Source organism: Staurois parvus, unplaced genomic scaffold (genome assembly GCF_062004578.1).
Source record: "Staurois parvus isolate SC_StPar_1 unplaced genomic scaffold, SC_StPar_1.0 ptg001590l, whole genome shotgun sequence".
NCBI lineage: Eukaryota > Metazoa > Chordata > Amphibia > Anura > Ranidae > Staurois > Staurois parvus.
In genome coordinates, this window is record NW_028319386.1 from 545,350 (window position 1) to 572,997 (window position 27,648).

Consider the following 27,648-nt stretch of genomic DNA (forward strand, 5'->3'; position numbering starts at 1 on the left):
TGTAGATAAATGAGATGAATACTGTCCCCCTGATTATGTCAGAAGGAGGACTGGTGCTCCATCAGTGGGGTCAGTTGGTGGAATAGTGCCCAAAGGGCCAGATAAGGGCAAGCAAAGGGCCATATCCGGCCCCCGGGCCACAGTTTGGAGATCAGTGCTAGTAGCGTAAGGTCCTACTGAGCATGCCTAACTATCTTCCCTGCAGAATTCCTCCGTAAAAGGGTGTCAGAGCCTGGGTTCGAACCTGGGTAAGAGGCAATGTTTCTTCTTGCTGAGCCAACTGGAATGCTGGACAGCTCCCTTGACAATTATTTGGATGATCCTACCTTGACCTTGTTTATCTTCAACCTTGAACCCCTTGCTCCTCCCATGAACTTCCTGATAAAAGCCATGTCTCTGCATTTCCTTGCCAGATTATTGTGCCTTCTGCAGCCAATATCCCGCTTGTCTCTCCTGCTGCCATCTATACCTTCGTTACCGACCTTTGGCTTGTTCCTGGACTACGATTCTGCCTCATCCTCATCTACTACCATTTGTGACCGACCCTTGGCTTGTTGACTGACTCCGCTTCTGCTTGATCCTTAATCTGTTCGATCTGCTATTGGATTCCGGCTTGCTCATTCCCTGGTGGGGTGATCCTGAGATCTGCGACCTGGTACTAACACGCAGCCAAATCCATCTCCACCATTAGGAGCTCTGGTGAAAACCGGTTAGTGCTTAGACCCCGCACCTCAGGTGAGCCTGCGTCATTTCCCAGGGTAACCTGCTGATGTACCTATCCTGCTGGTATCAGGTAAGCCTTACACTGCTATAGCAACTGATCTCTGAACCTGACGCAGACCGTGACAAAGGGGGTCCTTCTCCAGTCCAGCTTCCTAAGGTAGTGTCCTCCAGAAGCATTTCAATCCAAGTTCCTTCAGGTCCTCAGGCAAGCACAGTCTGAGACCCAATAGCATAGCTCTTTAGTAACACAGGCTGCATCCCAGGCCAGAGGCACCAGGAGAAGAGAGATCTCTGAACAACCTTCTCAAACATCTTCTCCCTAGCTACCTTCTGGGTGTCCCTTCACAGGGATTGGCTGAGATCAGATAAATATTCATAACTCAGTGGCTGACCCTCTTGCACAATTTCTGGAAGCTTCTTCCAGAGGCAGATAGACCAAACCAGACCTGAAATATAAATTGCTGCTAAATTGGGTACATTAGAGCCGAAAACTGAATGTATCCAGCCTAGAGCAGGGTGCTACATCCACAAAGAAACACATTAGTAGGGAGTCCATCTGGTACTTTACCAGCACCTAGTAGTCAGAGTGTAAAGTACAAGCACAAAAAAAAATTTTCAACATCTTTATTGATTTTGTATATATATATATATATATATATATATATATATATTAAAAAGTTGCAAATAGATGTCAAAAAGTGAAACATATGAAGTGTTACAAAGCAATGGTGTACATGGATACGTGTGTCATTTGTGTACAATTATTATGAAAAGATAAAGATAATAAGAGATCGCAACCTTACAAATAGTTTACACAACTGTACTGAAGTGCTGTTTTTATTTGTGGTTTGATACAGGGATATTCTCTTCTGTCCTTGAAGAAAATAGACAGAACATATCCTATCTAAACTATAAAAATAAAAAAAATGAGATAAAACTACCGTAAATGACGGCTGAAGGTACAAGTTCAGCAAGCACTAAAAATTCAGAATAAACCCTCTGCACACTGCTATACACCCTTTCTAGCAAAGTTTGCACAGGGATTTTTAGTTCACATACATTGCAATACATGTTTAAGCTGGCCAACTGCGTCAAAGTAATCCCTCTCTGGCCAGTCCCTACTCTACTCTGTAGAATGCTAATGCTCCAGAGCAGGGGTGGCCAACCTGCGGCTCTCCAGCTGCTGCAGGACTACAAGTTCCATCATGCCTCTGCAAGTCAGTAACTTCCCATCTTTGCAATGCCTCATGGGAAATGTAGTTCCACAACAGCTGGAGAGGCACAGGTTAGCCACCCCTGCTCCAGAGGATAGCTATAGTGCCAATATAATGCTAATATGGGGCAAATAGATTCAAGTTGTGGGATTGGTACAGGCTCAGGTCTGGTCACTGAGCTGGACTATGTAATATAAAAAAGATATACCTGTGATCAAATCAAAATAGTCTATATATATATATATATATATATATATATATATATATATATATATAAAATCCATCAGGTACTAAAGGGATGTGACCACATGTTAACACGAAGAGATCTGAATGGACCCTCTGCATACTGCTATACACCTTTTCTAGCAAACGTTGCATAAAACAGGGATTTTTAGTTCACATACATTGCAATATATGTTTAAGCCGACCAACTGCGTCAAAGTAATCCCTCTCTGGCCAGTCCCTATTCTACTCTGCAAAATACCTATCTGCCTTTAGTATACTTTATTGAATATAGTGCCAATATGTTATATATTTTTTTCACTTTTATCCAGTTTATTTTGCTATTGCTTATTTTCTCTTCTGTAATTTAGGGGTGTTCAACCTGCAGCCCAAAACAGCTATGATGCTACCCAACAGAAAATCGTAAACATACTTAAAAATGTTGATTTTCTGGGAGGGGAGGGGGGATTTTTTGTAAAAATGCATTTACACTTAGTGAACAGCTGAATATAAATTTTACAGTATCTCTTTACTGGACTTCTATAAGTTTTAATATCCCAAAGAAAATCTCCCATTCTTCACAATCATGCCTTATTCATGTCATCAGTTTTCAGCGGCACCTATATTTGTGAGCAACTATTTTCCAGGATGAAGCAGACTAAGGGCAAAGTTAGAACCCAAATATCTGATGAGCACCTTGAGAATTCATTGAGAATTGCCACTGCAGCCGCCCAACCCGATATTGATGCGTTAGTTTATCAAAAACAGTGTCAAATATTGCACTAGTTTTATGTTGCCCTTTTATAATAAAAAAATATTACAAAAAAGTGAAGTTTTATCACTCAGATAGGTACATTATCTACAAAAGGGATCGTTAACCTGATCTGCCCGACTTTTTCTGCTCATCAGCTATTCTTATTAGTATATTTTATGTGTGGACCAAGACAATTCCTCTTCTTCCAATGTGGCCCAGGACAGTCAAAAGGTTGGACATTTCTGCTGTAAATGTGCACCATTTTTATTTTCCGTTAACTAAAATGATGTTTTACATGGTATTTTAAAATCATTAAGTTGCTTCTCTAATTGCTCTAATCAGAAGTGAAAGAATTATTTAACCACTTGCCGCCCAGCCACCGCATATAAACGGTGGCAGGGCGGCGCTCGTAGGCAAAAGCACATTTTAAAAAGGCTGCCTTCAAAACAGGTAGGGGTTGCGCGAGGCGGGACAGGTAGGGGTCCCGCCTTACCTGTCCCGCGGGTGTCAGCCGACGGGTCACGGCCGGTTTTTACCGGCCGTTTTCCCGCGATTGCCGGTGATCACTGACACAGAGCAGGGCTGCATTGTTTACACACAGCCCTGTTCTGTGTCAGTTCTCTGACAGCTTGTGAGAAGCTGCAGAGTTTCTCTCCCTCGATCAGCTCCCCCCTCCCTCCCCCCCGTCCAGTACACACCCCCGCCCCCTAGTAAAACACTCCCCTTACACTGCAAATTCTAAAAATGTTAACCCCTTCCTCCCCAGTGACATTAGTACAGTTTCAGTGTTTATTTTTTCACTGATCACTGTATTGGTGTCACTGGGGATGTCAGTGACCCCAAGTCAGTTCCCCCCCCAGTGTCAAAATGTCCGCCGCTGTCCCGCAGTCCTGCCATAAGTCGCTGGTCGCCGTCATATGTCGCTGATTGCCGCCAAAAGTCGCTGATCGGCGCCATTATTAGTATAAATAAAAATTAAAAATCCCAGTATCTTTCCCGCCATTTGTAAACGCTATAACTTTCACGTAAACCAATTAATTTACACGTATTGGGATTTTTTTTAGCAAAGACATGTCGCAGAATGCATTTTGGCAGAAATTTATGACTAAATTTGATTTTTGCATTTTTTTTTACTGGACATGTTTTATAGGAAAAAGTCCAAAATGTTTTTTTTTCCTCAAAATTGTCAGCCTTTTTTTTTTTTTATAGCGCAAAAAATAAAATCCGCACAGGCGATCAAATACCACCGAAAGAAAGCTCAATTTGTGGGGAAAAAAAGGATGTAAATTTCATTTATGTGCTTTATTGCATGACCGCGCAATTGTCCGTTAAACTAGCGCAGTGCTGTTTAGCAGAAAAATGGCGTAAATTGCAGTATTTATACCATAGTTTGTAGACGCTATAACTTCCACACAAAGCAATCAATATACACTTATTGGGATTTTTTTTACCAAAAACATGGAGCAGAATACATTTTGGCCTAAATTTATAACCAACTTTGAGTTTACTATATATTTTTTATAGCTGAAAGTAAAAAATATTGTTTTTCTTCAAAATTTTTGCCCTTTTTTTGTTTATAGCGTGAAAAATAAAAAGCGCACAGGTGATCAAATTACACCGAAAGAAAGCTCTATTTGTGTGAAAAAAAGGACGTAAATTTCGTTTGGGTGCAGCATTGCATGACCGCGCAATTATCAGTTGAATTAGTGCAGCGCCGAGTAGCAAAAAAAGGCGTGGTCATTAAGGGGGGTAAATCCTCAGGTGCTCAAGTGGTTAATGCAAATTTGCAATTGCAAAATGCAAATGCTCCAGTGGGGAATATATGAAGCAAAATGGGGCAGATAGACTCAAGTTGAAGAATATTCAGCAAATAGTCATTAACTGCTTAAGGACCGCCCTATAGTAGATTTACTGCTACAGGGCAGCACCTGTGTGCAGGATCGCATATATATATATACACGTGAATCTGCATTTCCGGTTCGTGCGCGCCCTACCTTCACTACCGATCGCAGCCCTGGGTGTCAATCACCGGGTCCCAGCCAGTGATTACTCGCCAGTGCCCAGTGATTACCGGCGATCACCGACATGGAGGAGGGCTGCATTGTTTACCAACAGCCCTCCTCTTTGTCAGTTTGGGCACACTGCTCTAGATGGCTGAGCAGAGCATCCCGATCAGTGTTCTTACAGTGAAGCACCCCCCGCCCCTTAGTAAAACACTCCCATCACACAGTTAACCCTTTGATTGTCCCTCATGTTAACCCATTCCTGCCCAGTACCATTACTACATTCAGTGCTTTTTTTTTAGCATTGATCACTGTATTGGTGTCACTGGGGATGTCAGTGACCCCAAGTCCGTTCCCCCCCAGTGTCAGAATGGCCACCGCAGTCCCGCTATAAGTCGCTGATCACCGCCATTATTAGTATGAAAAAAAATTCCAGTATCTATACCGCCATTTGTAAACGCTATAACTTTCACGTAAACCAATTCATTTACAGTAATTGGGATTTTTTTTAGCCAAGACGTCGCAGAATACATTTTGGCCTAAATTTATGACACACATGCCATATGTATATGTGGAATTACTCCCCAAAATACATTCTGCTACTTCTCCTGAGTATGGGGGTACCACATGTGAAAGACTTTTTGGCAGTCTAGCCAAGTACAGGACCCCAAAATCCAATAAGCACCTTCAAGTTTTTAAAGGGCATTATTTCCTCATTACACTTCCTGACTACCTATCACAGTTTCGGAGGCCCTGAAATGCCAGGATAGCACCAAACACCCCCCCCCCCCCAAATGACCCCTTTTTGGAAAGTAGACACCCCAAGGAATTTGATAAGAAGCATGGTGAGTATTTTGCAGATCTTGTTTGTTGCAACAAGTTTATGGAAAATGAAGAAAGAAAACAAAAACATATTTTTGCTTTTTTTTTTTTTTTATATTTCAAAACCTTGTGAGAAAAAATTAGATCTGCAAAATACTCACCATGCCCTCTTTTTAAATTCCTTGGGGTGTCTACTTTCCAAAAAGGGGTCATTTGAGGGGGGGGGGGGTTTGGTGCTATCCTGGCATTTCAGGACCTCTGAAACTGTGATAGGTAGTGAGGAAGTGAAATGAAGAAGTTACGCACCTTCAGGCTTTTAAAGTGGCCATTGGATTTCAGGATCCTGTATGTGGCTAGGCTCCCAAAGAGTCTCACACATGTGGTACCCCCATACTCGGTAGAAGTAGCAGAATGTATTTTGGGGTGTAATTCCACATATACCCATGGCTTGTGCGAGAAATATATCATTTAAATTACAACTTTGTGTTAAAAAAAATGTTTTTGTAATTTTCAAAAAACTCATCAAAAAAAAATAAATCTTCCATGGACTCAATATGCCTCTCAGCAGATAGTGTAGGTTGTTTACGTTCCGAAAAAGGGTCATTTGGGGGGTTTGTACTATCCTGATATTTTAGCACCTCAAGAAATGTGATGGGCAGTCAGAAAGTAAAAGCTGTGTAAATTCCATTATCTATACCATGGTTTGTAGACGCTATAACTTTCACACAAAGCAATCAATATACACTGATTGGGATTTTTGTTTACCAAAAACATGGCAGAATACATTTTGGCCTAAATTTATAACTAACTTTGAGTTTACTATATATTTTTTATAGCCGAAAGTAATAAATATTGTTTTTCTTCAAAATTTTCGGTCTTTTTTTGTTGATAGCGCGAAAAATAAAAAGTGCATGGGTGATCAAATACCACCGAAAGAAAGCTCTATTTGTGTGAAAAAAAGGACATAAATTTTGTTTGGGTGCAGCATTGCATGACCGCGCAATTAGTGCAGCGCCGAAAAGCAAAAAGAGGCCTGGTCATTAAGGGAGGTAAATCCTCAGGATGGCAAGGGGTTAAAAGAGAAGTTTGGGATTAAAAATACCCCAAACATTTATAGTCGTCTAGGTGGAGCAGCATCGGTCCAGTGCTTCAGCTGTCCCCTGTCTCCTCTAAGACTGAGAACTGAGCTATCAAACGCAACTGATCTCTCAGTTCTTGGCCTTCAGTCTGCACTGCACTGCAAGGCTCACTTTAAAGCTAGACTCCAGCCAGAGAAATTTACACAAACAAGGGGAAAATGTTCCCCTTTAAGTGCTCTCCTCAGTCCTGTTTATTTTTTAATTCATTTATTTGTACCCACAAGATACTGTACTTCAGTGCTGTAAAAGCTATGAAAGCTCCAGCTCTCATAGGCTGAAGGTGTTCTGTCATTTATATGCCCCTCCCCTCATCTTTTTGTTCACAGAATCCCTTCACTGTCACTAAATGACATTTCCCCGGCGGCTATTTAAACAAAGTAGTTGGGGAATTTCCCTCAACTCTTATACCAGGTGGAAAGGTCTGGTATAGATTTTAAGGGGGACACCCATGCAAACAAAAAAACAGTTTGTTGACCACCCTGCCACTCCCCCCCGTCCCCATCCAAGACCTATATCAAAGCATGCTGCCTATACGGCTAAGAAAAAGAGAGGAAGTAAGCATGTTGCCCCCCTTCCTGAACCATACCAGGCCATATGCCATCAGCAAGGAAAGGGTACCTTTCCTACATAGAGAGTGTACCTTGTCCATACCCCTGGCCTATGGATTGTAGGGTCCTGAGGGGAGGTAATTTATCAGAATCTGGAAGCCCCCTTTAAAATAAAGGGGCCCCCCAATATCCAGTCCCCCCATGTGAATGAGTAATGGGTACATAGTACCCCTGGTTTCTCATTCAAAAAACAATAGTAAATACCGCCAAGACTTTGTTGCAAATGACAGCTCCATGGCTGACAGCTGAATGTCAACAAATTGTCCGGGTAACCTGGGTGACCTCACTGACCAAATACAGTCAGTTGAAGGGTTTGCGATGAATGCAGCATGTTAGCAATTTGCAGACCGGGCAATCGGCAGGAACCTGACCCCAATCCTCAGCTCTGCTGACCCTGGTCCTTTGTCCTATTGACCCCCCCTGTCCTCTGCCCTACCAATTCCCATACAATCCCCTTCTGACCTTCCATCCTTTGTCCTGCTGACCTCCTGTACACTACCCTGCTGTCCCTGTCCTCTGCCTTGCTGACCCCTCTATACCACTCTAAATACCAATAGGCTCTGTACTCTGACCTTCAGACTGCTGACCCTCTGTACACTACCCTGCTGGCCTCCAATCCTCAGCCCCTCTGACATTTTTTTTTTACTGTATCCCCACATCAGGCTAGATTGGGACATTCCACTAACCTATGAATGAGCCCTATAGACAGGTGCTCTGGTTTGGTCAATGAGCGGTTTGTTCATGCCGCTGGAGCACCTGTTAAGCCAGCTACACACAGGCCTAAAATCAGCCAGTTCAGTAGGAACGGGACAACCTTCTGTCCTCTGCCCTGCCAGCATTAATCCTGTCCTCTGCCTCTCCAGCGGTGATCCCTGTCCTCTTCCTCTCCAGCATTGTCTGCCTCTCCAGTGGTGATCCTGGTCCTCAGCCTTGCCAGTGGTGATCCTGGTCCTCAGCCTGTCCAGCGGTGATCCTTGTCCTCTGCTATGCCAGTGGTGATCCCTGCTCCTTCATATCACTCCTCCCCACTGTAGTGTCCACTGTCCTCCACCCCTTTACTCCTCAGTAGTGTTCCCCAAAAAAAATCTCCTCTGCCCCCTGAAAGCAGTGACTTCTGTCTCCCCATCTCCTGAAGCAGTGTCCTCTGTCCCTTTTACAACCCCCTGGTAATTTACTCTGCGCCTCATCTATCTGTGTCATCTGCCTCCCATCCACCGTTGTCTCTCCACCATCCAACATTGTTTTGTGTCCACCATCCATTGTACTCCCTCCCCCCAATTCCAACTGCCTCCGCTCAAGTTTCTTATGTCCCCCCTTTCAAGAGTGTCTTCTCTCCACCCCTCCGATGGTGTACTCTGTCGCCTCTTCAGCCGTGTCCTCTGTCCCCCCTCCAGCAGTGTCCTCCAACTGGATCTCTGTCCTCTTCCTCTCCAGCACTGATCCCTGTCCTCTGCCCTGTCAGCGGTGATCCCTGTCCTCTGCCTCTCTAGCGGTGATCCCTGTCCTCTGCCTCTCTAGCGGTGATCCCTGTCCTCTGCCTCTCTAGCGGTGATCCCTGTCCTCTGCCTCTCTAGCGGTGATCCCTGTCCTCTGCCTCTGCAGCAGTGATCATTCTCCTCCGCTGCCAGCATTGCTGTATTTAGATTTTGTGCTGCCCTAGGCAACACAAAAATTTTGCCGCCCCCCCCCCCCCCCAGTGAGAGAGCGAGAGAGTCAATAAGTGTATGTATGTATATGATTCTCTCTCTTTTCCCTCCCCCTCTTCCCTTTCCTCTCTCTCCTCTCTCACTTCCCCCCTCTCTCTCCCCCTCTTTCCACCCCCCCTCTCTCTCTCTCTCTCTCTCTTCCCCCTCTCTTCTCTCTCCCCCCTTCTCTCCTCTCTCTCCTGTATTTTCTCTCTCTCTCTCTCTTCCCGCTCTCTCCTCTCTTTTCTCTCCTCTCTTTTCTCTCCTCTCTTTTCTCTCCTCTCTTTTCTCTCCTCTCTTTTCTCTCCTCTCTTTTCTCTCCTCTCTTTTCTCTCCTCTCTTTTCTCTCCTCTCTTTCTCTCCTCTCTTTTCTCTCCTCTCTTTTCTCTCCTCTCTCTCCTCTCCTCTCTTTTCTCTCCTCTCTCTCCTCTCCTCTCTTTTCTCTCCTCTCTCTCCTCTCCTCTCTTTTCTCTCCTCTCTCTCCTCTCCTCTCTCTCCCTTTTCCATCTCTCTTCCCCCTCTCTCTTTTCCATCTCTCTTACCCCTCTCTCTTTTCCATCTCTCGTCCCCCTCTCTCTTTTCCATCTCTCGTCCCCCTCTCTCTTTTCCATCTCTCGTCCCCCTCTCTCTTTTCCATCTCTCGTCCCCCTCTCTCTTTTCCATCTCTCGTCCCCCTCTCTCTTTTCCATCTCTCGTCCCCCTCTCTCTTTTCCATCTCTCGTCCCCCTCTCTCTTTTCCCTCTCTCTTTTCCCTCTCTCTCCTCTCTCTCCTCTCTCTTTTCCATCTCTCGTCCCCCTCTCTCTTTTCCATCTCTCGTCCCCCTCTCTCTTTTCCATCTCTCGTCCCCCTCTCTCTTTTCCATCTCTCGTCCCCCTCTCTCTTTTCCCTCTCTCGTCCCCCTCTCTCTCCTCTCTCTCTTTTTCCATTTCTCGTCCCCCTCTCTCTTTTCCATCTCTCGTCCCCCTCTCTCTTTTCCATCTCTCGTCCCCCTCTCTCTTTTCCATCTCTCGTCCCCCTCTCTCTTTTCCATCTCTCGTCCCCCTCTCTCTTTTCCATCTCTCGTCCCCCTCTCTCTTTTCCATCTCTCGTCCCCCTCTCTCTTTTCCATCTCTCGTCCCCCTCTCTCTTTTCCATCTCTCGTCCCCCGCTCTCTTTTCCATCTCTCGTCCCCCTCTCTCTTTTCCATCTCTCGTCCCCCTCTCTCTTTTCCATCTCTCGTCCCCCTCTCTCTTTTCCATCTCTCGCCCCCCCCCTCTCTTTTCCTTCTCCCTCTCTCTCCTCTCTCTCTTCCCCTCTCTTTTCCATATCTCTCTCTTTTCCATATCTCTCTCTTTTCCCTCTCTCGCTCTCTCTTTTCCCTCTCTCGCTCTCTCTTTTCCCTCTCTCGCTCTCTCTTTTCCCTCTCTCGCTCTCTCTTTTCCCTCTCTCGCTCTCTCTTTTCCCTCTCTCGCTCTCTCTTTTCCCTCTCTCGCTCTCTCTTTTCCCTCTCTCGCTCTCCCCTTTTCCCTCTCTCGCTCTCTCTTTTCCCTCTCTCTCTCTTCCCCCCTCTCTCTCTTCCCCCCTCTCTCCCCTCCGCCCCCTCTCTCTCTCCCCCCTCCGCCCCCCCTCTCTCTCCGCCCCCTCTCTCTCTCCCCCCTCTCTCTCCCCCCCCTCTCTCTCCCCCGTCCGGGCCACTGCAACGGTACCAAAGGTACCCCTCTGATGGCGGCCCTGCATGGCTCTGTCTGCCGCTGCTCACAAGGTCCCTTCTTCTGGGGGTAGTGTTGTCTACCCCCCCCCCCATAGCAGTGTCCTCTGCCCCCTGAAAGCAGTGACTTCTGCCTCTCCATCCCCCAAAGCAGTGTCCTCTTTCCCTTTTACCCTCCTGTAATTTACTCTACCCCATATCCATCAGTGTCGTCTGCCTCCCATCCAGCATTGTCATCTGCCTCCCATCCATCGTCGTTTCTGGACCATCCAACATTGTTTTGTGTCCACCATCCATCATTGTTCTGTGTCCCCCCCCAATTCCAACTCTGTCCTGTGTCCCCGCTCAAAATGTTTCTTATGTCCCCCCTTTCAATAGTGTCTTCTCTCCACCCCTCCGATGGTGAACTCAACTGTGTCCTCTGTCGCTCCCTCTCCAACAGTACCCTCTGTAGCTCCCTCTCCAACAGTGTCATCTGTTGCTCTCTCTCCAAGAGTTTCCTCTGTCGCTCCCTCTCCAAGAGTTTCCCCTGTCGCTCCCTCTCCAACAGCGTCCTCTGTCGCTCCCTCTCCAAGAGTTTCCTCTGTCGCTCCCTCTCCAAGAGTTTCGTCTGTTGCTCCCTCTCGAGGAGTTTCCTCTTTTGCTCCCTCTCCAACAGCGTCTTCTGTCTCCCCCTCCAACAATATCCTCTGTCCTCCCATTCAACAGAGTCCTCCAAGTGGTCTTGCAGCATCTCTCTCCATTGGTCGCTGACAAAGTCGAATTCAGGGACATCATAATCAAGGTGTTTCATGAAACACTTCATTTTTATCTTCTTTGATAGGTCGATCATTGGGCTCTGTGGGGAGAAAAAAATATATTAGACAGGAAATAACCATTTCAGATATTCACTATATGGAATATTAATATTTGGCAACTTTTGTTGTTTGCTCTGTGCTGAGTGAATATATAAAAGAAAATCCTATTTCAAAGGACCGGTCATGATTGGACATTTGCATCAATATGAATCATCACTATATTGTTAGAACTGTACAGGAATGTTTATAAATGATCTTTATAAACTGCACTGATTCTAAATCCTCTGCAGGAACTTGGCAGGTAGAAGCATGAAGCTCCCTGTGAAATGTTGGTTTCATGCTTTTTAGATGCATTACTTATATATGGTCCACTGCAGCTTGTTTTTCCATTGTGAAAGTGCAATCTATTGATAGGTCACAGCACTTTCACAACCCAAAAGGCAATGCAACTTCTCATACCCATCAATAGGGGGCAGAATAGAGAATACAAAACTACAGACATAGCACAGCTACAGAGGTGACCCCATTTCCTAGTCCTATACTTACTTGTGGCATGTCGTATGGCGGACGCACGTTTCCATCTTCCATTTCTTCCCAGTTGATCCCTCTGAAGAATGGGTGGTGTCGCAGATTTCTGTACAGATAAAAGCACTGTAAAAAAAGGAAAAAACATACAGGTATGTTAAAAGATAAGTCGTTAAGATCACAAACGCAATAACTAAAACAACAGTTTTATAGTAAATATTTTCTATCTCCGGCTAGTAAAAGGCATTTTCTTACCTCCTTCAGTAAGCCATTGAGATGGTCTTCTTCTTCGGTGATTTTGTTTAGGCAGAGGGAACTTGTCATGCGAATGATTACGTGGCGAAAGCTAGAGTAGTCCTTGTGATAAGCACTCATTGTTTCCCGAAAGACCTGGAGAAAGTAAAAAATATATATTATTATTTCTCAGAGCATAATAAAATAAATACAATAATACATTTCATTCAATTCCTATAGCAATTAATATGTACAGTAGTTATAATAATGGCAGTTGGCTGCGCCATGATTCTTCAACACCAAGCAGAGGTCCAACCCCATTCTGTGGGTCTAAGAAAAGTTTCATTTTTCACCATCTTTTATTACATTATTCAACTATTCAGCCCTTTAGACATATCTGTTATGTCCAAAGTCTGAAGATGTTAAACAATCTCACGGCTTTTTCTGTATTTTTTCACCTTGGTTTTACTATAAGTCTACATTCGTACTAGCTTTGTCAGCAGGCGTCAGACAGGCGTTTGGAATTCGTTTTTAACGCTTCTGCACATGGCAGCACATAGTGCTGTTCACACGGAAGCGTTAGCGTTACATCGTGGCAAAACTGACGCCTCGTGTCCAGTCAGGAGGAGTTGAAGCCTCCTATTCACGTCTATGGTGCCGCTTCGCAAACACCTGGCAGGCGTTTGCGGAGCGTTAATACCATTTAACTTCATTATAGGAGTTTGTGGTGTGGTTTTAACTCTTGGCAAACGCCTATCAACCACCTCAAACCCGCGCATAGGGCGTTTTGGCAGCATTTGGGGAGCGTTTGAGGAGCGTTAAAAATGCTTCCCAAACGCCTGTCTAATGCCTGTCAAGGGCATTTGGCAAGAGTTAGAAATAAAGTCAAGTGTGAACGAGCCCTAAGAGTGATCTAGACAGCCGTAGACCTGCCCATTCACTTTGATGTGACTCACAGGTGACCCCACCTCCACCAACACTACCCTTCAATGGTTCCTGGGCTCTAATGCACCTCCAGGGAGACCTCTGGGGGTTTATTTACTAAAGCTGGAGAGTGCAAAATCAGACTCGCTTCTGCATAGAAACCAATCAGCTTCCAGGTTTCATTGCCAAAGCTTCATTGAACAAGCTGAGGTTAGAAGCTGATTGGTTTCTATGCAGAAGGGAGTCTGATTTTGGACTCTCCAGCTTTAGTAAATAAACCCCCTGATGTCTCATTGGGAGTACCTGTCACCTGCTCAATTTTTTGACAAAGGGGGCTTATTAGGTCCCTTGTGATAGCAATAAAGTTCAATACAATACAAAAAAATAAAAATAGTGTTAACATGTGCGTGAAAAATGAAACCAATTACTCCAGAGAAGTGGTTAAGACCCTCTTTGAGGCCAGAAAAACACGACAGCACCGCCAATAAATGGACAGTGTGAACCTTACCTCCAGGGGCGCAATAATTGGAGTGCCTGGGCAGAAAGGATGTTTCATCTTCTTTGCCGAGCCAAAATCGATAATCTTCACATGTCCGGTACTATCGATGAGGATGTTTTTTACACCAAGGTCACTGTAAAAAAGAAGAAAAAAAAGGGTTAGTAGGCTGTTACCAGCTAGAACAGGTCTTCAAACTTTCTAAACAAAGGGTCAGATTGCTAGCCTTCAGACTTTAGGGGGCTAGACTGTGGCCATTGGAAGAAGAAAATGTCTAAACATAGGTAGATGAGCGATGCCGTATTTCAATACTGACAATAAGTGCAACACAATCCAATTTACAATATCAAATATATAAAGTCCATGAGACTCGTGCCGAAGTTTAGTCTCTTTATATTGTGTCAAAGTGCTACTCTTCACCAAAATAGTACAATCCACACGCTTTGCTCCCCACCAATGGTCCCACACAATCACCAACTTGATTGGACTCTAATATTTAGAACTAAAAACTAAAGTGTTGAATTGGAATGGTTTCCGGCTTTACTGGGCCTTGCTGTCCTCCTCAGCTTGACTTTCCACTTCATAAGGTGTCCCAATCCAGTGATCATAAAGGATAGATGTTCATAATTTAAATAAAGGAACAGGGTCCAATAGCGTGATTCCATTTATTAAATATAAAAACACAGTAAAATTCCACTCACAAAACTGAGCATTAAAAATGCCAAACGGGAAGTAGCACAGTGTGTTCCACCGGCCTGACTCCCCACTGAGGAGGGGCGAAACGCGTCAGTTGTGAGTCGTGTAGACGTCACGTCAGGCTGCTTCAGCATTTTAATGCTCGCTTTTTACTAATTCATGTGAGTGGAATAGTGCCCCATCATTGGTGTCAGTGGGAGGAATAGTGTCCCATCATTGGTATCAGTGGGAGGAATAGTGCCCCATCATTGGTATCAGTGGGAGGAATAGTGCCCCATCATTGGTATCAGTGGGAGGAATAGTGCCCCATCATTGGTGTCAGTGGGAGGAATAGTGCTCCGTCATTGGTATCGGTGGGAGGAATAGTGCCCCATCATTGGTGTCAGTGGGAGGAATAGTGCCCCGTCATTGGTATCAGTGGGAGGAATAGTGCCCATCATTGGTGTCAGTGGGAGGAATAGTGCCCCGTCATTGGTGTCAGTGGGAGGAATAGTGCTCCGTCATTGGTATCAGTGGGAGGAATAGTGCCCCACCATTGGTGTCAGTGGGAGGAATAGTGCCCCACCATTGGTGTCAGTGGGAGGAATAGTGCCCCATCATTGGTATCAGTGGGAGGAATAGTGCCCCATCATTGGTATCAGTGGGAGGAATAGTGCCCCATCATTGATGTCAGTGGGAGGAATAGTGCCCCGTCATTGGTGTCGGTGGGAGGAATAGTGCCCCGTCATTGGTGTCGGTGGGAGGAATAGTGTCCCATCATTGGTGTCAGTGGGAGGAATAGTGCCCCATCATTGGTGTCAGTGGGAGGAATAGTGCCCTATCATTGGTGTCAGTGGGAGGAATAGTGCCCCATCATTGGTGTCAGTGGGGGGAATAGTGCCCCTTTGTTGGTATCAATGGGAAGAATAGCTCCCCAAGGACCATATGGAAGCAAGCAAAGGGCTGCATCTGGTTTGTGGGCCACAGTTTGGAGACTAATGAGCTAGAACAATAAAATATTTAAAAATATAAAATATGATGGCTCGAATACTTACCAATGTGCGATGCATCTGGCATGAAGAAATTGTATGCCACACAGTATCTCAGCCGCAATAAATCTGATGGAAAAATAAGAAAAAATTTATTAGTTATAAACTTATCCTATACTAATCTAGGCGCACAATTAATATTCCCCGATCCCAATGGTACAGGGAATAGGTATATTTTTGAAGATATTTTGTTTATTGCTAAATCATTTGAACAAACTATTGCCATAGGGATATTCAATGTTTTTATACGTATATTGATTTTTTATTGGCTGTAAACAAACCCTGATGTATTCTCATTATGGAGTTATTACTGTAAAGGTTTCTAAGCACCAATGACATGACTGTCCAGCTAAGAGCACAACCATGGATGTCTGCATTATACCAATCTCTCATTAGTTAGCTCTTCCTGAATCCCACCCTATAAGTAGTGTCAGCTACCCTTGGATATTAGAGTCAATTTTTGGAAAGATCGAGCTACAATCTCAGGTCTATGAGTCCCTTCCATGGCTTTTGGCAGACTCCCATTGGTCAGGGTACAAATTCTCTCCTAATAGCTAGTTTTACTTCCCCATGTAATCAATATAGGCAATGTTTGGCATCCCAGCTATCCTCCTTCCCTATTCCCTCTGCATTTTCTAATTAAAAACATTGAACAATCCAATCATAGGAGAAAGGCTCCTGACTAGTGTACTTGGGAGTGGTTAAGTAAAGCATTCACGCCCCATCACCCCCTTAACCCCTTCACGCCGGCGCCTCCCGACCCTTTAAGAGATTCAGAAGCCGGGAGGGGGTTTAGGGTCATGTGACTGCCGTGATGCCTTGTCATGGCAGTCACATGATCGGGAAAGGTCCCGATCGAAAGAGATCGGGACCTTTCCGTGAGTACCGGACATGTGTGCTGAGAGCGTACAGGGCGCGTGCTCTCGGCACTTATGTCTTTTTTTAATAGAATGCAAATGTGCGGCCGCTCAGCGTCTAGACCCAGATGCCAGGAGGCCGTACATTTGCGTTCGGCCAGCGTGAAGGGGTTAAGAATGCCCATAAAAGTGATCTCTCTTCAACTGTACATTCTACCTCCTTCCCCATTACCAAAAAGCCCAATTATAGTACTTACCTTATGGTGTCATCATCCAGAGGATCTCTTCTGCATGCGAATTTGTACAGTGTCAAACCACTCACATACTCCATGACATAGGAAAAGGTATCCTAGAATATAAAAAAAGATAACAATTAGAATGCATTCATTATTCACTATGGAAGTCCACATTTAACCCTTCACCCTCAACTTCTCACATTTGGGGACTTTCAGTGAAAGATTTAGTAACATGTCTGTGACGGGTCTTATTTATTCAGGTCATTTTATAGGTAGTAATAGTCACATTTACTGGGCTTGTTCTGTGATGTTGAAGACATTATGATCCTATCTCCAAGCAGCAAGAACCAAAGAACCTGTTTGGATGACCATCAAGGTTACAGAACCAGTCTGGTTGGCTAACATTCACCAACACCAGTGATTGGAGAGCTATAAGGGCTAGGAGAATGTGATATTCTAATTGATTTGGACTCTCCTGAAAGTTCACAAAATAAGTGAAAGATAAATCTGCTTACCTTTGTCTGAAAAGTAGCGTATAATTGCGGGAATAACCTGTTACCCTCCGTCTCTTCCATGACTTGCCGTTCTATCAAACGTCTCTCAAAGGGCACGAAAGATTTATAGGCCCTTTTTACTGCCAGCGGTTGTTTAACGTAAGGATGTGATGCCAGGAACACCTGAAGGAGAAAGAATAATAGATATTAGTATCGTCAGTTAAAGGTCTGCTCGCCCACCCATGATATTTCTTTTTGGGTTATACGTAAATTTGCCAATCACCCGATGGCTCTTCGCATCTCACGTGGTCTCCAGTGGTGAATTGTACTCAGTGGAGTTCCTATCTGCACCCTCTCTCTTTTCTGGAAGCTTACACTTCCTTCTGCATTCTACATTGTAAATTCAGTGGAAAGTCCACCAGGGAGAATGGACCCCCTTCCCACCCATGGCTGTGTTGTTCTACATTACAACATGACATCCGAGCTTTTAGCTGGATTCAGCCTATTGTAGGGCACTAACCTGCATTCCATTACTTTCATGCATTCCTAATGCACCCGTATGCTCCAAATAAAAGGTGCATGCTTTTTTTTTTTTTTGTCAGTGCCATAACATAAGTTCTGGTACTCTGTAGTACGCATGCGCTGAGGTACCTATTAGAATGAATGGCAATGCCCCAACGCACATACAGTGAAACCCAACCTAGATAAAGTTACTTTATCTTCCTAAGCAGGGGCGGACTGACAACTCATGGGGCCCCCGGGCAATAAGGGAACATGGGGCCCCTGTGTCCTTGCCCAAACTCAAAAAAGCCTATGTAAAAGGTACCAGGGGCATCTCATGGGGCCCCCTACTGACCCCCGGCCCTCGGACAGTGCTCGAGTTTCCAAATGGTCAGTCCGCCCCTGTTCCTAAGGAAACAGCTTTTCAGCTATTTTCTTGAACTTAGTTTCACGCTGCTGCATTGGAGTAACTGCAACGTGTGACAACATGCGTTATGTGCATTGTGAGCTGCCATTGATTCTTAAAGCAGAGTTCCAGCTGAAAAAAAAAATCAGCAGCTACAAAAACTATAGCTGCTGACTTTTAAAATGCAGCGAATTTCCTGTCCCAGGGTCCAGCGGTGTCCTCACCACCGCTGGTTTCACCAGCAGTCTTCTCTCCCTGGCGCCGGAATCTTTAGTGTGGGCACCCACCCACCGGTCCCAGAAGACTACGGGGCCATCCACAAAGCGCAGCGCTTCTCCCGCATGCGCAGTGGGCACCCGGCTCTGAAGCCGCAAACTGTCACAGCCGGGTGCCCACTGCGCATGCGGGAGAAGCGCTGCGCTTTGTGGATGGCCCCGTAGTCTTCTGGGACCGGTCATGTGTCCCAGAAGACCACGGGTAGGGAGGACAACTTCCACTTCCAATCGCCTAGGCCAGGGGTAGGCAACCTGCGGCTCTCTAGCTGTTGTGGAGCTACATTTCCCATGAGACATTGCAAAATTGACAGTTACAGCTATGACTTGCACAGGCATGATGGAACTTGTAGTCCTGCAACAGCTGGAGAAACGTAGGTTGCCTACCCCTGGCCTAGGCGATCGCAGTGGGAGCGGGTACCTGTCAGATTCGGGTACCAACTCCCCAAAGCTGCCAATCCTTAATGGGGAGCGGGGAACAAAGCAACAAAGCAGAACATTCCCCTTTTGGGTGGAACTCCGCTTTAAGTGGAATTCCTGCTTGAACCTAACTAGCCTTAAAAATTCTCCTTCCCCCTTCTAACACATATGCCGACTAACCTACACACAAAAAAAGATGTATATACTTACCTATGTACAGCCTACCCCAGTCCAGTCATGTGATCTGGCTCCCCTGTATCAGCCAGCGGTGGCTGCAGGGAAGAAGAGGGAGTACCGAGTGGCTGGGACATGGAAGCCTATGGGTGACATCCTTGCTCCAGGGTTTACCAGCCATTGTTGGAGCGCTCTCTCTCCTCTTCCCTGTAGCCACTGCTGGGTGACACAGGTGATCACATGACCGGACTGAAAATTGCTAAGTACATACATCTTTCTTACACAGGTTAGCTAGCATAGAGTGTTAGGAGGGGGAGGGGACATTGTAGTGCTAGATTGGTTCAGGAGGGAATTCTACTTCAATGGCACCACAGAATACCCTACTAATGCAGCTGTTGTGCTGAATCTTCTCGGAGCGTTAGGCAGCCCATGTAAATGAATTAAAGGATAAGTTCACCTTTGGTAACATGTTACACCCATATTCAGAGTGTGACATGTAAAATGTTATCTGATCAGCCAGCCAATCCCCTCTTTGACAGGTAGCAGGGGATCTTCAACACCCCCCCCCCGCTAGCTTTAAAATTTTAAAAAATGTGACTCTGCCCGCCTGACCATGTCACTCATTCACAGCATTCTGTGAATGAGAGACTACAAGTCCCAGCAGTCTTAGTGGCTGTCAGCTCATAGTCCTCAATGAACTACCAGGGCGCTGTGGAGCACCGTGACAGTTCATTGATTCTTCCTGTCGGTATATCTGCTTGCTAGTACATCCCGTGTGAGCACACCGATATTCTGACAGATCTGCAGGAGACCTGCATTGCACCAGGTGCAATGCTTTACAGGCTCCTGCAGACACAAATAATAAATGCTGATTTTTTTACCTGCAAAAAAATGTGCATTTATTAGCATTTATTATTTTTTACTAAAAGGTGAATTTATCCTTTAACATAATGCACGCTACGCTACAACAGGTCTTAAAGAGGAGCTCCACCCAAAAGGGGAAGTTCCGTTTTAAGGACTGCTCCCCCACTCCCTATTAAGGATTGGCACCTTTGGGGGGCGGGGGGGGGAAGCGGGTTCCCAAATCTGACAGGTACCCACTCCCATTTCCGGTCCGATCGTGTAGGCAATCGGAAGCGGAAGGTGTCCTCTCTTCCCGTAGTCTTTTGGGACACTTGACAGGTCCCAGAAGACTACAGGACCATTCAGGAAGCGCAGCGCTACTCGCGCATGCGCAGTGGGTACCCGGCTGTGAAGCTGCAAGCTGCCGCAGCCAGGTGACCACATTGAAGATGCTGGCCTCCTGGAATACAGGACGGCCGGCTGTGAAGCTGCAAGCTGTCACAGCCAGGTGACCACATTGAAGATGCCGGCCTCCTGGAATACAGGACGGCCGGCTGTGAAGCTGCAAGCTGTCACAGCCAGGTGACCACATTGAAGATGCCGGCCTCCTGGAATACAGAACGGCCGGTAAAATGGGCTGCGGGGGACACACCACGGGACCGAGGGACAGATAAGTGGCTGTTTTTTAAAAGTCAGCAGCTACAGTTTTTGTAGCTGCTGACTTTTATTTTTTGATAGGTTTGAGTGGAACTCCGCTTTAAATCCCCTTTCCTTCCCATTCTGATGCTCGGTTTGAATTTCAGTAAGTTGTCTTCCCCACGTCTAGGTGCCTAAATGCATTATTTTTTTAGAGAGTGAGTGGAACTCCGCTTTAAAGCACCGCAACAGTGTGGATCCAGAACTGAAGTGAGTTATCACTCCTCCCTATCTGTTTTATCAATATAAATTAGAGAAACTATAAAAGGGATCACTTACCTTCCCATACTCTCCCTCTCCGAGAAGCTGATGATAACTGAAGCTTCTTTCAGTCAGAGGGGCCGGCTCATCAGGCTCCATCTGGTTGATTCTTCTTTTTATACAGAAAAAAGCCCCGACCTTGCTAAAGAATGCTTGAAATCTGCCCGCAGGGGTGGAAATCTGCTGGGCAGGTTGGACAGATTCTCCGCTGGGGTGGGGCCTGTCCTCACTGAGAGACCGATTGTCCATCATAGCGGTGATCTCAGTCCTACTTTCTGGAATTGACACAGTCTCTGCAGGAATGGTGGTAATCCTGTCTTTTGGCTCAGCCACAGTCTCTACAAATGGGGTGAACTCAGGCACAGTGGTGGGAGACCCAGTATCATCTACTGAGGCAGGCACAGTCTCCTCCATGGTGGGGGAAATGGTGTCCTCTTTGGAGGCACCAAAACCCTCTGGCATGACGATCTCTTCAATATCATCTGAGCTGCCTGTGGTCTCAGTCTTGCTTGGTACGGATATAGACCAAGAAAACCTTAGGCTCCCTCCGTCATTCACACAGTTTGTAGAGGTGCTGATCTCCATTTCACCTGTTAGGATAGACAAAGACTTGAGAAGTGTGGAGAATATCCACTGTGTCATGGTGGGTACGGTCTCCTCAGTGTCTGTGGTATCGGTGGCTTGGTTCGTGTCTTCCAAGTCAGGCTCCTCATCTGTAGTAGCGGTGGTGTCAGTCTCGCTTTCTGGGGTTGACACAGTCTCTGTAGAGATGTTGGTCTCCATCCCGTCTTGTAGCTCAGCCACAGGTTCTGGAGCTCTGGTGAACTCCAGTTCATCTGCTGTGTCATAGGTAGTGTCTGAGCTGTGGTCACTCTCTGTTGTGGATTCAGTCCCATCTGCCGGGGTGGGCACAGTCTCCACAACGTCTTTGGATTCGGCGGATTGGATCTCGCCTTCTGGTTCTGATTGATTGTCTGTAGTAGCGGTGATCGCAATCCCGCTTTCTGGAATTGGCGCAGCCTCTGTAGGGATGCTGATCTGCAGCCCATCCTTTGATGAGGCAGCCACAATGTTTTCGTCGTCGGTAATCTCATAAGGGATCGCATTCATATCTGCAGGGAAAAAAGAATCGATTAACTTCCTTTCATATACTTGTTTTTCTAGACTATCAACTAGTCAGGGGCAGACTGACAACTCATGGGGCCCCCGGGCAATAGGGGATCATGGGGCCCCTGCGTCCTTGCCCAAACTCAAAAAAGCCTATGAAAAAGGTACCGGTGCATCTCATGGGGCCCCCTACTGACCCCGGGCCCTCGGGCAGTGCCCGAGTTTCCAAATGGTCAGTCTGCCCCTGCAACTAGTACAACATTAATCAAATAAATCACAAAACTGGCTGAACGGTATAAAAGCCCAATGGTCTGGCTACATTTATTTAAAAATCAATTTATATATGTTTTTTTAAATCAAATATAGTATGTATAGCCAAATCTAGAGTAGGAAAGGGTGAAAAACCTTGTGAGGTTGTTTTTGCCATCTGTGTGAGGAAGATTCATGTACACTGCAGCTGATAAACTGACGTTCAGGAGCTTTTCAGCGTTTTTTTCAGCAGCCCCTGAAGTCTCCCTAATGTTCTCCTATGTGTCCATGTACACATCGTCATTTACAGGCAGTTGCGTTTACAGTCGTTTTTTTGAACGCACCAAACCTGCGTTCAGGAGTAGATTTTATCAGCGCTTGTAAACGCGGCTAACCGCGTTTATAAGCGTTTGCGTTTAGAAGCGTTTTTTAACTGTTCCATGTCCAAATGCTGTCCGGAGCCTTTTTTTCATCATCAGACATGCATGCAAAGCGTTTTCCATGTATTCAAATGGACCCGGTACACCAGCGCAGTCAGTTCCAGGTTTTGCGTGAAGGAAACAATGGTAGAACGCGCCGCATTATGCTCATGATGGGATCCATAGTGAATACAACCAGAAAAGACAGGTCATCTCAACACACACTGCTCTCTCTGCTTCTGCTCTCTCTATTCATCTCAAAATGTCTGAATTAGTAAATTTTTTTACTGTTTTTCAGTGCATTCTGGGCATTTTGGAAGGTCTCCTGAGGTTATCTTGAAAAAAAAAAAAAAGCTTCTAAATGCAAACGCGCATAAACGCGGTATGCAAATGGACGTTTTTTTAACCTGCATTTTCCAGCAGTCAGCGTCCATCGTTCAGAAGAGTTTTCCAAACATCCCGTGTACATGGAGCTGAAATTTCACTTCTCTTCCTGTTCTAGCGATGCAGCAGGAAGTGAGGGGAAATCCCTGCAAAGTGAGGAGAAATTCCCCTCTTCAACAGGCGCCCCCACTGGAAGATCTACCCTGACCCCAGTTCTGGTCATCAGGACAAATATTCGGGTGAAATCCCCAGCAATGATTATCTGATGGGACTTCTAACCCAACACCACTCTTTCTTTAGTCCTCATGCACTCGGGACGTTCTTACAGCGGCTGTTTTTGGCGTTTGACGGTTTTTTTTTCTACAGCCAGTAAACCCCCCAGCATGATATCCTATGTGTCCTCACACACAGACTGGAATGAATGTTTTTTGGCTGGAAAAAAACCCCCAGAACTAGCAGGTTTCTAGAGTTTTTAGCTGTAAAAATGCTCTAATGCTGAAAAATGTGGTAAAACGACGCAAACCGGTGTTTTTGGATCTTTTTTTTTTTTTTTTTTTTACCAAAAAATTATTATTATTTTTTTTTTACACAAAAAAAAATTTTGGTAAAAAAAAAAAAAGATCCAAAAACACCGGTTTGCGTCGTTTTACCACATTTTTCAGCATTAGAGCATTTTTACAGCTAAAAACTCTTTATGATTACGTCCTATGACGAAACGCGTCAGAGGGAAGTGACGTCAGACGCAAGTGACGTCAGACGCAAACGAGGAACCGGAAGTTGAGCGGCGGCCATCTTGGAGAGTGGAATAGAGACTGTGAGAAGCGGTTTGGACTCTCCTGGACTGACGGCAAAAAGGTTTTCTTATATATATCATGCGATGAGAAAGATTTCTATATTGTAAGCAGCACCATTAAAGTTTTTGATTCGAGTGTGTGGCGGTATTATACTATTATTTGTTTTATATATATGGATATCTGGATGGCGGTTATGGTGGAGATTGGTCTAAGAAACTAGTGTGGATGGATCCACATTGAAGTATAAGGTGGAAGTGAAATATGATGATACTGGCCGAATACAACTCATCCCATCATACAGTCTACTTGGGGATTGTTATCAAAGGCTTAAAAGTGATTTAAATATTGGTAAGGGTATTCGTTCCTTACTTCAGTAGAAGTGGATTTTTGGTGTGTTTCCTAAGCACTAAAAGAGTGATTCACTTACACGTTTTTTCACTATACAGTCATGGCCGAAATTGTTGGCACCCTTGATATTTCTCCAGGAAATCATGTATTTCTCACGAAACGTATTGCATTAACACATGTTTTGCTATACACATGTTTATTCCCTTTGTGTGTATTGGGACAAAACAAAAAAAGGGAGGAAAGAAAGCAAATTCGACATAATGTCACACAAACCTCCAAAAATGGGCTGGACAAAAGTATTGGCACCCTTTCACAACTGCGGATAAATAAGAATGTTACAAGCATGTGATGCTCCTGTAAACTCACCTGGGGCAAGTAACAGGTGTGGGCAATATAGAAATCACACCTGAAAGCAGATAAAAAGGAGAGACGTTCACTTAACCTTTGCATTGTGTGTCTGTCTGTGCCACACTAAGCATGGACAACAGAAAGAGGAGACGAGAACTGTCTGAGGACCTGAGAACCAAAATTGTGGCAAAATATCAACAATCTCAAGGTTACAAGTCCATCTCCAGAGAACTAGATTTGCCTTTGTCCACAGTGCGCAACATTATCAAGAAGTTTGCAACCCATGGCACTGTAGCTAATCTCCCTGGTTGTGGACGGATGAGGAAAATTGATGAAAGATTGCAACGCAGAATAGTCCGGATGGTGGATAAGCAGCCCCAAACATGTTCCAAAGACATTCAAGCTGTCCTGCAGGCTCAGGGAGCATCAGTGTCAGCGCGAACTATCCGTCGACATTTAAATGAAATGAAACGCTATGGCAGGAGACCCAGGAGGACCCCACTGCTGACACAGAGACATAAAAAAGCAAGACTACAGTTTGCCAAAATGTACTTGAGTAAGCCAAAAGCCTTCTGGGAAAACGTCTTGTGGACAGATGAGACCAAGATAGAGCTTTTCGGTAAAGCACATCATTCTACTGTTTACCGAAAACGGAATGAGGCCTACAAAGAACAAAACACAGTACCTACGGTAAAATATGGTGGAGGTTCAATGATGTTTTGGGGTTGTTTTGCTGCCTCTGGCACTGGGTGCCTTGACTGTGTGCAAGGCATCATGAAATCTGAGGATTACCAAAGGATTTTGGGTCGCACTGTAGGGCCCAGTGTCAGAAAGCTGGGTTTGCGTCCAAGATCCTGGGTCTTCCAGCAGGACAATGACCCCAAACATACGTCAAAAAGCACTCAGAAATGGATGGCAAAGAAGCGCTGGAGAGTTCTGAAGTGGCCAGCAATGAGCCCAGATCTAAATCCCATTGAACACCTGTGGAGAGATCTTAAAATTGCTGTTGGGAAAAGGTGTCCTTCCAATAAGAGAGACCTGGAGCTGTTTGCAAAGGAAGAGTGGTCCAAAATTCCGGGTGAGAGGTGTCAGAAGCTTATTGATGGTTATAGGAAGCGACTGATTTCAGTTATGTTTTCCAAAGGGTGTGCAACCAAATATTAAGTTAAGGGTGCCAATACTTTTGTCCAGCCCATTTTTGGGGTTTTGTGTGACATTATGTCATATTTGCTTTTCTGCCTCTGTTTTATATTTGTTCCAATACATACAAAGGGAATAAACATGTGTATAGCAAAACATGTGTTAATGCAATACCTTTTTTGTGTGAAATACTTGATTTTCAGGAAAAATATCAAGGGTGCCAACAATTTCGGCCATGACTGTATATAGTGTATTGGCACATGTTTGCTGTTTACACCCTTTATTTCACTTGGGTGAATTATCACTGGATGATTTATATGATTTGTATACATTAAGGATAATGCACTATGTGGTTTTTATTTTTGTTTTGTTTGAGGTAAATCAAGTTTCTGCAAGACATTGAGGAGATTATCACTTTTTGGATATTTTGGACATTTTTGGATTTTTAAAGGGACATTTGTTTTTTCAAAAACTTTTGAGTTATTTGATCAAGGACTTTTTGATTTATATGCACAAATTGGGGGAAAGGGTTATCATTTATTATTATCACTGAGCATATTATTTGTATATTTTGTACACCTCTAAGGGTAGGGGTGAAGTGTGCTGATACGGGATTTTGGGTTTTAGAGTGATTTATTATTATTAAAATTTAATACATGGGTGCTCAACCTGAGGCCTTCTGTCTAATGCGGAACTACAAGTCCCATCATGCCTCTGCCTTTCGGAGTCATGCTTGTAACTGTCAGTGGCTTGCAATGCCTCATGGGACTTGTAGTTCTGCAACAATTGGAGGGCCACAGGTTGAGCAGCCATGATTTAAAGGAAAGCTGTGATTGGTTGCTGCTAGAATGTGCAGCTCAGCTGTGGCAGCGGCTTAACCCAGAGCAATGCTTACATTTCTGCTATATTGGCTGCCACTTCACTTTCAATTTCTGGGATAATGGAGAAATATCGGGGTGAGACCCCCCCAGAGGGGACACAGCTGACAATGAAGATATGACAGGGCTTCTAACTCCTCACCACCCTTTCTAAACCCCAAACAATACATTTTGTCTATAGATGCACTTTAACCTACTTGAGTATGAGCCGGTAATCCCCCTTCATTCCCATTGTCAGTGCTGTGATAGTGTGACTGACAATGACTCCGTCATACAACACTGCACACCAATGATCTTGTATCCTTACTGGATACACAGTGATGGGGCGGAGTATGAGCCGCCGGCCACCAATGGGAATAGGGGGTATAATTAGGGGCGGGGTATATGAGATGCTGTTTACCAATAAGAAGATACAATGTAACTCCTGTAAATAAAATGGATTTGTTCAGCCAGCTTGTATGTTGTATAGATCCTAAAACTTACCTTCTGGATCCCTAACAATGTTGTATTTCTTTCTTCCTCGACGGAATAGACGACGGAAAAGAGCCGCAACCCGGCCAAAAAATGGCCGACGCTCGCCCTCAGGGGTGGAATTCTGATGGGCAAGTTGGGCAGAATATCTGCTGGGGTGGGGCTTAATTTCCATATCCGGTCTGTTCTCTGCAGGTTCCTCTCTGGTGGTGAATATCGGGACGGATCGGTTGATTTGAAGTCTTCGGGTCATTTCTGTAAGTCTTCGGTTTGTTCTCCAAGAAATCAAACTCTCTCTGGATACACAAGAAACACAACCTCCTTCCTGCTCTGTCAGAAATAGACTGACTGCCTGCAGCCCACGTTTAGACTTCTGCAGGTTGCACTGTGATGTCATCATTGTGCTTCTGCCTGCAGTGTGATGTCATCACAGTGCGCCTGCAGTGCTTTGCAACCGGGTCCAACTGCCACTTTTGCAGCAGAGGTGTAAAGTGTTTTGAAACTCTATCTGGTTGAGCTGTGGCTGAGGTGTGACAAATGCACAGGATCCCTTAGGGACTGGAGGAAGCTTTCCATCACTGTGATCAGCTGACAGATTTGGTCATGAAGTTACCATTACTTACAATTACAGAGTGATTTCTTAGCTGATGTTGTTCTGATTTTTTTTTTTTTTTTTTTTTTTTTAATGCAATCTATAGAGGAAAAAAAAAGTTTTCAGTATTTTGTTTATTTTCAGAAACATGGCTGAGATTTAGTGGCATATCCCAACAAAGAAGTGAACTTAGATCTAAA

The 27,648-nt window shown here is 45.0% G+C and overlaps 1 protein-coding gene across 3 annotated transcripts in view; it reads left to right on the forward strand.

The window, feature by feature from the left end:
* The window catches only part of LOC149435179 (complement C1r subcomponent-like), a 100,746-nt gene that overhangs the window by 19,158 nt on the left and 53,940 nt on the right, over positions 1-27,648 (forward strand). For all 3 annotated transcript variants that reach the window (XM_089662943.1, XM_089662941.1, XM_089662945.1), the window contains exon 3: positions 414-793. The gene's annotated coding sequence lies outside the window, so the exon portion shown is untranslated. The remainder of the gene's footprint in view (positions 1-413; positions 794-27,648) is intronic.